This window comes from Pelophylax lessonae, assembly GCF_965119305.1.
Source record: "Pelophylax lessonae genome assembly, chromosome: 8".
Taxonomy (NCBI): Eukaryota; Metazoa; Chordata; class Amphibia; order Anura; family Ranidae; genus Pelophylax; species Pelophylax lessonae.
The window spans coordinates 148,907,025-148,919,047 of NC_138775.1; the positions used below are offsets into that span (position 1 = coordinate 148,907,025).

General features: G+C 39.7%; 1 protein-coding gene across 2 annotated transcripts in view; it reads left to right on the top strand.

Annotated features, from left to right (window-relative positions):
* Window positions 1-7,429: 7,429 nt before the first annotated feature.
* PDC (phosducin) overlaps window positions 7,430-12,023 on the top strand; it is a 51,984-nt gene continuing 47,390 nt past the window's right edge. The window contains exon 1 of one of the 2 annotated variants that reach the window (XM_082264964.1): window positions 7,430-7,545. The gene's annotated coding sequence lies outside the window, so the exon portion shown is untranslated. Of the gene's footprint in view, window positions 7,546-8,654; window positions 8,759-12,023 lie in introns of those variants that run through there. The other variant, XM_082264965.1, reaches the window with a different exon arrangement.

Genomic DNA, 12,023 nt, shown 5'->3' on the forward strand with positions numbered 1-12,023 from the left:
TTCATAAGTTTAAAGGAACAGGTGGAAAGTGTATCGGTCCACTGCTTTTTTAATTCCTCATTAAAGAGATCGAATGTGGGGAACTTTTTTATCCGTAGACCTCTCAGGATACGCTCCAAGTCCAGATACTCGTTAATAGTGTTTTTTTCCCAATAGGCTTTTATTTCTTTCACCATAAGTTTTTCCAATTTGTAGAACAGTGGTTTTATGGAGACTGAGCTGTCCTCCCTTGTTTGCTTTAAAGTTGCATGTGCATTACTTCTAAGGGGGTTTGTGTTCAAGTCTCTTAGGGTTCTACTAGTGGATGGTTCTTCCATGTCCATATATGCAACTCACAGGTATAGTGATATATTAAATGCCTTTGTTCGCTGAACAATGATGTATAGGAATATAAACTCCAAATGAATATATCATGAAAGACACTCACCGAGCTGGTCTGTAATCACGGAGGAATAGGCAGAGTCCAAGCTGGGGAGACCGCTCCAGGTGAGACTAGGATCAGGTGCTGGTCGGATCCGCAATCCAGGATTACATCAAGCAAAAAGGAATGACCGCACTTCTGATGAAATTCAGAAAAAGGAGTGTCTTCTTCCACATCAATCAAATGGCAAATACAGGTACACACTGTGAGTGCAGGACAAAACAATTTGTGAGATACTGTACCAATAAAATGTGCTCCAATATATTGAAAAGAATACATATACCGGTACCAATGTTTTAAATTACATAAAGAACATCCAAAAGAATTATATCCACAATCTCAGTGCAGTAAATCAACAATAATACATAAAGTACATGCTACAAATTTGTGGTTGCACAGACTTTTATTTGTAGCATGCAGCTTGCTTATTATTGATGATTCACTGCAATGAGATTGTGGATTTAATAATTTTAAATTTTTTTTATGTAATTTACAACATTGGTATACAGTACGTATTCAAATTTTTGGAGCATATTTTATTAGTATATTCTAATCATTAGATTTGCAGCACTGATATTGTGAATTAAATTACCATTTTTAGGAAGTTCATTTATAATATTTCAACATATGTGGTAATATTTTGAGGTATATTTTTATTGGTATTAATAGATTTGCTGCACAGGGATTTTGTATTTAACTACCAATTTTTTTATATATTTTATTTAAAATATGTTTCTACATGTGGTTAACACCATTAATGTTTAAATATTTAGTTGTGGAATGTGGGAACACATTTGAATGTGAGCAGCAACCTGAACTATCTATAATATTAGAAGTTAGTGGCAACGCAATAGTATATTGTACACAATGCCATGAGTTTATTGCACAGAGTACAATGCTTGGACATGTTGCCTCCTTCACCCTTACCTTCCCTGGTGCATGCCCCAGACTACACTTTTTTCACTACTGCACTCTGCCTCCTCTGATCCAGCAGCATCATCCTCCCCACACATGCCATGAGAACCCCACATAGCCACTGCAACAATGGAACTGCCCACCTCGCCCTAGCCCCCGCCCGGCTGGAGGGGCCCATTGGAATACAGTATCCTTCCATGCAATGCCCCGCGGCTTAAGCAATTTGACTTTCCCCACCCACACTCCCTATATGGAAAGGGGGTTAGCAAGGGAGCGTCTGAAAAGTTCAGCATTCCGTTACGTTGGTGCTTTGAGAGCTGCTACATTCACAAGCCCGGTGTGAATAACGTGTCTGGGTATCAGGCAGACTGAAACCCGTACACGTGATTTAAAACCCAGACTGTCCAGGTGGAACCCAGACAGGTGGAAACCCTAACCTTATCCTAAACAGAGGATACAATCTTAATTTAGTTGCACCCGGTGATAGTCAACCCAGCTGATTTTTAGTGTATATGCTCATTTGGCTTTCCCCTAAGTTCAGCCTGGCTGCCAATTCTCCTTTAGTAGGTGTCACCGATACCTCTGGCATTAGTATGAGGATACACAGTGGCCTTGGAATATGAATATTTATATTCTTTCCCAGCCAACCATTGGAAGTTAATTTTCCAGTGGAACATCATGGGGAAGGGTGTTAATATTTGTTGATGGCTGGGTGATCTCTCTCAGGCTTGGGGATGGTGTGTGTGAAGTAGCTAAGCTAAGGCCTATGCATATGCTTGGAGCAGAAGGCTGGGAGCAGAGGGAAATAAAAAGTAGGAAGAAGGCGCACCCGTCTAGTGCATTTTCATAAAAACTTTTAAGAAATAGTAAAACACTCTATCATAGCGCTGAGGAATTTGGCATGACCCTCGAAACCCATCAGCTTCACCTATCTGACTGACACGCGTCTGGTGGAGCTTTGTGTTCAATGCCTGTGACCATTCTCTCTTTGTGAGTATAATGGAGTGCTTATATATATTTTTTTATTATACAGGATTTATATAGTCCCAACAGTTTACGCAGCGCTTTACAACTTAGAGTAGACAATACAACTACAATATTTTTTAATACAGCAGGAATCAGAGGGCCCTGCTCATTGGAGCTTACCACCTAAAAGGGAAGGTCAAGAGGTAATAACTGTGAGGGATGTGCTGATGGAGAAAATAAATGTTCAGTTAGGGGGGGCCAGATAGGCTTCTCTGAAGAGATGAGTTTTCAGGGATCGTCTGAAAGTGGTCAAAGTAGAAGATAGTCAGACAGATTGCGGTAGAGCATTCCAGAGGATGGGAGAGGCTCAGGAGAAGTCCCAGAGGCCAGTATGGAATGAGGTGACAAGGGAGCTAGAGAGCAGGAGGTCTTAGGAGGAGCAAAGATAACTATTTGGTTGGTATTTCCAGACCAGGTTAGTGATGTAGCTTGGGGCCAGGTTGTGGATGGCTTTGTAAGTTATTGATAGTATCTTAAATTTAATTTATTGGTTGAGTTGCTGCCAGTGGTGTTCCTGTACTGAAGAGGGCAGCAAATCTGTTGTGCATTCATTTGTTATTGTAGTTGTTGATGATCCCAGGTGGTCCTACTTGGTTGTACATCGTACATCGTCGACTTTAGCGTGGTGCATTTTATTATTTGTCAGTTAGTAGCAGAAGGAGTCTGCCTGTGCAGAGTATCCTGGTGCTTTGGGCCTTGGGCTCAGGGAGCACAGGCCAGGAGAAGAAGAGACGGTATCTGGGATGAAGTACCAGAGGTGACTCTGCCACTTGAGGTCCTATGGAGGAAGAACTGACAGAGAGCCTGGGGAAGCATCAGGATGGGATCATCAAAGCTGTTGTTACTGCTAATGAAGATATGGTTTCTATTGGAAACAACTACTGCTTCATCTAAGAAGGTACAGGTGCTGGATTCAGCGTAAAGGCCCGTGTACTGGTGTCCATTACTGTGCTATTGATTCTTCAGGTCAGTAATGTTTTAAATTCCTTACCTTTCCCTCTTTGGAGTTTAAGTGGGAGATTATTTCCAGCATTTTCCACTATTGCCTGAGAACTACAGGAGTAAAAATATCAGCACTCCCTGTCTCTGGGGGGACTCTACCTGCTTCCTGGAGTTCAGTGGGCCGCTACATTTTTGGCTCCCAGTATGAGGCTCAACATGATTTTTGTTGTGGTTGCCTCTAAAAAGGTTGACTGCTCAAAGATTTGCTTTGGGTCTGTAGGAAAGTGACAGAATATCATCCTCAAGCCTCAATAATTGCAGAGACTGTATTACGACCATCCTATTCAATGTGGGGAAGAACCTGGTTGTTTTTTGTTTGGGAGAGTGTAACCCTTTTTTCTTTGTCATTGTAGACTGGTGCTGAAGGGGTTAAAAGCAGACTCTAGATGGTGCACTTCCAGGGAGAAGAGGCATTGAAGGTTCCAGAGAGATATTGGACCAATCAACAGTTGCTGCTGTTGAAGAGGAAGACGTTGCAGCCTGTGTGCCCTGCCATCTTGCTGCATGTGTTACATAGCTGCATCTGGGTGTGAGACGAATAGAACATGATGGGCTTTATTCTTTTCAATGTCTCTTTTGCCTCAGCAGATTGGAAAGTCACAGCACCTCGAATTGCTACTGATGCAGCTGGTCTCAGGGAGACTTTTACTGACACCAGAGTACAATGCTACCATGCAGTAGTTTGGTGTTCTACATCATTCGTGGACTGTGCAATCAAAACTGCTGCTGCAGAATCTGTAGAACTCATTTTGGACACCAAGTTTGCCTCAACTGCTGCTGCAGAAAACAATCTGTCACCACCTGCGGCCAGTAGGTCCAGCACAGACTTCCTACGGCTGTGGGAGAGATCTGCAAGGCACCCCATTATTGCCAGATGCAGAGAGCCATCCTGCACTGACCAGGATGGCTCTCTCAGTTAATTGCAGTGAACGACTAAAAGATGGTTTTCAGTTATGTTAGGATTATTATCTGAGAACTATTCATTTGGGTGAAAGGTCAGCCCTTCCTGTCACTAGGGGTACTCCACCTGCCTCCTGAAGGTCAGAGGGATGTTACATTAAAAGTAGCTTACATGCAGGACTCCAGGAGTCCGCATAACTTTTTTCACTTAGTAATCAGAGGCATCAAACACAACAAAAAACCTTGGTTTAAATTAGGTTTTCTTTTGGTTTTGTATGGTAAATTTATCATTATATACTTTAAACAAAATAAAGTTGACTACAAACCATTAGTTTCTCTGTAATGTATCTACCATTGTACAAGATCATTATTTTTTAAAGCTGAAATCCAGGTATGAATTTTTTTGCATACTTACATTGGTCCAACTTGGACCAATGTTAAGTATGCATATGCCATACCCGTGTAATCGCTACTACAGTGTTTGGTACAGTCTCCTGGCTCCCGTGCTGACTGGCTGCCCTGCTGCATGGTGAACACAGGAGGGTGCTTGCTCTGTATGGGTGCCATTTGTAGGATGTTTTTTATTTTCTAACAATATATTAAAAAAAAATACCTGGAATTCAGCTTTAAAAATTGACAGAAGTCTAATTCCAAGAGAATTTGAGGAGTCACCCTTGTTACATAAATGTAAATCCCCAGTATGATTTCATTTTATAGTTCTATGGCTATAAAATCAAATTGAATATATTTAGTTACTATATCAAGTGCAACTTTGTTTGTAAATTTATATGCCTTGATTCAAAATCGTGGTACTTTCGTTTTCGTACTTGAAACATTGTTGAAAGAATTCAGTGTTCCCAGGATTCTTTACCTTTATTTTATCTTCAATGGGAATGAGTGAAGTAATTTTATCAAAATTGATGTTGCCATCAAGTTCATCTCTGTAGCACTGCTTGGATGAACGTGAATGATCCTTCCCTTTTTGCTATTCCTGTAAAACAGTAAATGGCCATCACCCTTCCTTTATAAGCCTGGCTTTCTCCATCTCTTTGCTTTGTGGATTATTTACATCCATCACAGAGTTAGAATGTATAGTGGCAGCACAAGCAGCAGTTTCCCCATCATGCAGTGTGGTGGCAATCCAATGGATAAGGAATTTTTTCCAACATGAGTGACTCCACGAGGTATAGGCCACCACCAGCAGTGACTAAAGCAGCAGGTGGATGATTACATGGGATCCATGGGAGCTGTGTGGTTGACACAATATGCATCGGGCAACTTCTCAGGGCTTACTCAGTATGCACTGGACCTTCTGTTTGCCCAGCTTCCAGTATAATTTCTGAGTGCGTTTTCAGTAAAGCAGATGGTGTAAACACTAAAAACTTGACAGCCGGTGTAAACAAATTGTAGTTCCATAAGATGGTCAAGTCCTGGATCGTTGAGCATTTCATGTAAACTGCTCTGTCTTGTACCCCCTAACCCCACCGCCATAATCTTCTGGTGTGGAAGAGGGTAATAGAGATAAGGGGCTGTCAGCAGCTCTCATCAAGAAAGCTTAATTATGCCTGCCCTTTCCTTTCCTGCCTGATCCACCATTCATAGTAGCGGTTCTACAGCTTCTTTGAATGACACAGGAGCTGTGACTGGAGGGAAGGAGCTATCAGTCATCCATCTGCCTCCCATTCAAAGATTCAGAGTCATTCATAGAAAGCTTTAGTATGGCTTTCGTGAATGGCGGACCAGGTGGGAAAGGAAAGGGCATAGAGAGCTCCTGGCCACCTCTCAGCTGTTTTAATACCCGCTTTACCGCAAGATTACAGCGGCAGGATTGTGGGGTGTAGGATTGAGTGGATTACTACTAAAAGAAGAAGACTCAATGACACAGGAACTGTGAATGGAGGGGGCAGAACTATCAATCAACTGTCAATCCCCTTTCAGAGATTGTGAAATTCAAAAAAAGTTGTAGTATGATGTCTAAAAATGTCAGAAAAGGCAGGAAAGGGTAGGCATAAACAAGCTATCGTAAGATTACGGTGGCTGGGTTTGGGGGGGGGGGTGGGGTTGGGGGTGCAGGAACAAGTGGATTAAGACTAAAAAAAAGAAGAATCAACAGAAGTGACACATACTAACTGAAAGTTATGTCCCTTGTGCTGATTTTTCTATTTCTGTTTTTGACTCCACCTGGCTTTATTGTTTGCTGTCCTATGTCCCAGAAGCAGTCCACGTCCCTGCCTAGTAAGAGTTAGAAGTCACCAATCATAGCAAAGCTCATGCTTTTGAAGGCATAGTTGAGTTTCAACCCTACATTACTTCAAACCCTGAACGTAATCCCTCATATTAAAAGAAGAAATCCTAAATCCTTACTCTAAGTATAACCACATCACTTTACCCTAATCAGCTATCCCTGACCTAAACATTATTCATTACTTACCCTATAACAAAACTACTAACTCTAACTTGAATTCCCAGAGTTTCATACCTTAAGAGGCACTGGAGCGGCCAGCACTGAAAGTCCTGTGCCAAGATCTTGGCATTGAAAGCTAGTGATTTCTTGTTTCCAGGGCTAAACATATTACATAATGGTTTCAAGCATTCAGTGATGTCATAATGCCGGGAACAGGAGAGGAGAATGAATCGAAAGGTGTACGTTTTACATTACGACAGTTATGAATAAGGACTATGTAATAGTCTAAAACCATGAGTGGACAAAGTGTCTATGATTTATTGTTATTAGGGTAAGCAAACTGCAGCAAACTGGTGCTGTGCTAGTTTATTCTTGCTTCTTATGACAGAACATCTTGGTACTTCAGAACTAGTAGCTTTGACATAGTTGCACTAACATTATTTTGTAGAGTAAAAAGCAACTAATTATAATTCTACATTTATTTCAATAATTTACCATTGGGATTAATAAAGTATTCTGATTCTGAATCTTAATATTAGGCAAACAGCAATTGCTACAAAGTTTCACTTTCTTGCAGAATATTGGCAGAATATTTTATTTATGAAACAGCACTGGGGATGGTTTCTCTCCTTTTGAGACTGGATATCAGCAGCTTTCTTATTGGTCTACACTAATAAACAACATTTTCCAAATCCTCCATCATAATCCTATTACTTACACAGAGCTATTTCTGCAAGTGTCATCATTATTATCCAGAGAGCTAAACCTCATTCCTAATCTGTCCACCTGCTCCCAAGTGCTGCTCTGGAGCTGGCTAATCCCTTGTTTCTCAAGGACATTGGCCATCACACAAAACTGAAGCTGAGCATCGGCAAAGGTAAATATTTTTTACAAATAGGTTACTGGAAATTAAATTTACAGGTTTAAAAAAAATGCATACTATTTTACTGGATATTTAATTCAGCTGCAATCACCTAAATGCTTGTTTTGCAAGGCCGCCATTAAAATCATTATATCTACATCCTACACAAAAGGTTTGCTAGCATGATGACATACAAGGCAAACACTACTACCAGATGAAGAAGCTCATATTCAAATTACATTTAACTGCTTTTAGACATAGTATCCTTTAAACACAGATATATGTATTGTAATAAAATATGTTTTCATAGCATGTATATAATGGCAATTATAATTATGCTCTATTTCATGATTTTGTTGAATGTCAGAGAAAGTTGCCTCTTGAGTAAGCCCTTTTCTAGTTAGTTAAATAATTATGTTACATTGATGTCAGTAGAGTAATATTTTACAGTAACATGACAAAAGTGAAATGCTGTAGTCAAAATACTTTATAGTAACTTTGCTTGATATGTTTTATCCTTAAATAGTCTGTTTCTTTTAGAAGATTAGCAATTTTCCTAAAAAAACTATTTGCCAAGGATTCACAAGATCCACTTCCTTGATACAGTTAGCAGCTTAATTTCCTATGATGGGATTTTATTGTTTTTTTTTTTTTCCTGAAATACTTTTTTTTTAACTGAACACATATTTAAAAATGTGTCAAGGTGAAAACAATATAAGGGGATATGCTCTTTGCAGACGGTATTACCAGACAATATTTGTATTGTTTTAATTGTGATTTTGAGGCTATACTAAGGTTATAGGAAAAGCTTGAATTTACAGGAGAAATAAAAGAAAGAAGATTTCTTTTTTAATCCCACAGTGAAAAAGAAAAAAACAAACTTTTTTTTTGGGGGGGGAGGGGGGGGGCAGTGCAGTGCAGGGGCAGCGCTATCGATAGCTAGTGTGCTAATGGGACGCTTTTAGTGGAACTATTCAAAAACCCTGCGACCTCCCACCCCATTTTGTCTATCCTGCTCCCTTAAAGTTACAGACAGTCAAAAATATTGGTCACATGGTTTTTGCTAAAAGGAGAGGATTAGAATTCAGGCAAGGATATTGACTGGCCAGATCTGCCTGAACGTCAATCTCTTAAACCCCTTTAACAAAGATCACAAGATCCCATTTCTGCCATTTGGTCTTGTGATTGGCATTGTAGGGAGCCAAGAGCACTATTTCCTACAGGAAAGGTACTTCTTTTACCATTTGGTATGATTTCAGTATATGCTCTCTTACACTGAAGCAGCAGCAGCAGCAGCAACAGCAGCAGCACAATGGAAGCTGATATTACCGGGGGACTAAATGCATACTGTAGAATATATATATATATATATATATATATATATATATATATATATATATATATATATATATATATATATGAAAATAAATATATACACTGTGTATGCTTGAGGGAGGCAGACAGGCATTTAGAGGAAGGGTTGTAGTATTCTCTGTTCATGGTAGATGGTAGATGTATTCATTTATATTAGGAAGGATAAGAAGTGATGAGAGATCTCTTCATTGGGGACAAGATAAAAACACAAGCAAACTTTTAGTAAGGTGAATAACTGTCAGAAATTCTGACAATGTTTTCATTGCTGTTTGTCCCTTCCTATCCAGGTGGCAAATGCTCCCCCCATTTTTTGTATGGGCATCAAAAGGATCAGAAGAAAGGTAGAATCTTCCCAATGGGATCACATACAGTAATGAAAAACCAAACAGAAACGTTAACTCTTAACCGCTTTATCCACAACTATAAAATAGGCTTGAGGTAGCCGAAAACTTTTTCTAATAGAATACCGTAATTAAAGCTGGGAAAGAGTTGTGAGATCAGCAAAACTAGCATTTTGTTGTTCTCCATACCCCACTACAATGCAAAAGTATCTAAAAAGTATTTGCTTTTGTGTTTTTCCCCAAGAGTCATGAGATTCAATATGACATGATAGTATTTTGCATTATATGTGGGATAGATTGAGTAGAGACATTTAAAAATGGAGAGTATTGCTACGTGAAAATCTTAGGGAGAACAACAATTATCCAGAGGACAATTATCCAGTTTTGAATGTCTACCTGTCTGCACATCGCAGTAGCAGTGTTACAACTTCCTACCTGTCACTACTGGTTACCAAATTGTTCCAAAAAGGCATGAGATACAAGTGCCTTCCTTGCCCAGGAGTCAGTAATACAGTGTACCAAGCCACACAGAGTCAATTCTGGAGACCTCAGTGTAGAGAGTGGACAGTTGACTAAAGTGATTATGCCACCAGTATTTTGAAAAGGTACGATTTTAGTTATCTGCCCAGACATTCCACATAATAGTACTGGTAGAGGAGGCAGAAGATACACAAGTTATTGTAGTAAGGCTGACTTTAAATAAAAATGTAGACAGTGTATACCAAATACGTGCCTTTGTTTCCCTCCTTATATTTAGCACTGCAGTAGACAACAGAATATTTGGCTTTAAGAGCAGTATAAAGTACTTTGGCCAAGAGCAGTAAATAATAATGATGTGGTTTCAGATATTTACTGAGATACAGAATGATAACATGGAAAAGGTGGAATGGCCTCCTGTTGTTTTCCATTGTGCTTCTTGGACAGAACAGTGTTTCGGCTGTTTATATTTTGCAGAAAACCTACAGTTCAAAAATACATCCCATAACTAAGCTTAGTTAGAATTCTCATGGCTAAAATTGTCTTGGGTCTAACACAATACAACTTATAGAACTTTAGAGCAGCCCACTTAACCACTTGCCTAACGACTATTTACATTGGCATTCAGCCCCTCACAGGCAAAGCGACGTAGATCTACGTCGCTAGCCTGTGAGGCTCTAGGGAGCGAGCGCGCGCCCGCTCCCACTCGCTCACTGCCCCCCCGCGCGTGTGAGCAGCAGACCCGATGTCCGCCGCTCACTCGCGATCGTCGGTTACAGAGGGAGAAAGGCAGGCAGCTAGTGTAAACAAAGCCGCCTGTCATTCTCCCCTGTGTAACAGCAGAGATCATACGGTCCTGCTATGTAGGACCGTAGATCTCTGCTGTTACATCACTAGCCACATCCAATCACAGTTAGAAGCACGCCCCTAGGGACACACTTAACCCCTCCTTCTCAAATAAAGTTAACCCCTTCCCTGCCAGTGTCATTTTTACAGTAACAATGCATATGTATAGCACTGATTACTGTAGTAATGTCACTGGTACCCCCAAAAGTGTAAAAAATGTCAGTCAAGGGTCCGATCTGTCCGCCGCAATGTTGCAGTGCCGCAAAAAAAATCGCAGATCGCCGCCATTACTCGTTAAAAAAAAACAATAAAAATGACAAAAATCTTTCCCTTAGTTAGTAAACGCAATAACTTTTGCGCAAACCAATCAAAATACTCTTTTTGCGATTTTTTTTTTTTTTTACCAAACATATGTAGCAGAAAACAAAATGGGTTAAAATGTTAAAAATCTTTGATTTTTACATTTTTTTGGGGGGGAATTTCATTTAAAAAAATGTGAAAAATATTGTTATTTTTGCAAAATTGTCGCTCTTTTTTTGTTTATAGCGCATGATCAAAAAATCGCACAGGTGATCAAATACCACCAAAAGAAAGCTCTGTTTGTGGGGAAAAAAAAGGACATCAATTTAATTTGGGTACAGCGTCGCACGACCGCGCAATTGTCCGTTAAAATCACGCAGTGCCGAATCGCAAAATAGGCCCTGGTCAGGAAGGGGGTAAAATCTTCCGGGGCTTAAGTGAAGTAGCTCTGCATCCAAACAATGTAATTATTTATAGGTAATATGTTTCCATTGCCTATCTTCCTCTGATGTCTCCTGCTTGATATCTTGAGCTGGTTCCTAAGTCCTTGCACTGTTATATCATTCCCACCACCAGACTCACTGTCATAACAAGTGGTACTGGTAGAGATAATGGCATGAATGGTATTTCTCATCGCCACGTGCTTCTTTATAGGTGATGTCCATAAACGTTTTCTATATAATATATATTGCTTAAACCTAACAGCAAGGATATATTATAATATTAGTGTTGGTATGTTATTGACTTCTGGTTTGGTTGGTTTCCTACCAAAGAAGTCAACAGATGAAGGTCATTGCTGCACTGTGTTGCATGAAATAGCAAAAACAGAATAATTCAGTATTTGTCACCAAAATGTAAATAATAGAAAAATATGTATATATATTTTTTTTTTTTTTTAAGAAATTGCGTCATTCATTAAAGTGTTACTAAACTCAGGACCCTGCAGTACACAGAACATAGAAATGCAATTGTTTTAGTAAATACAGTATAAACTGCTAAATACCTTTTCTCATCAGCAGTTAGAGTAGTCTTGTGACTTCTATTAGTGTCTGGTTAAAGCTTGTAGGAGGAGTTTTCATTCTACCCTGATTATCCTATGAGGCTGCAGGACCCCTGATCCTCTTTCTGGAAAGTGCTTATTGGACCTGTGCTGAT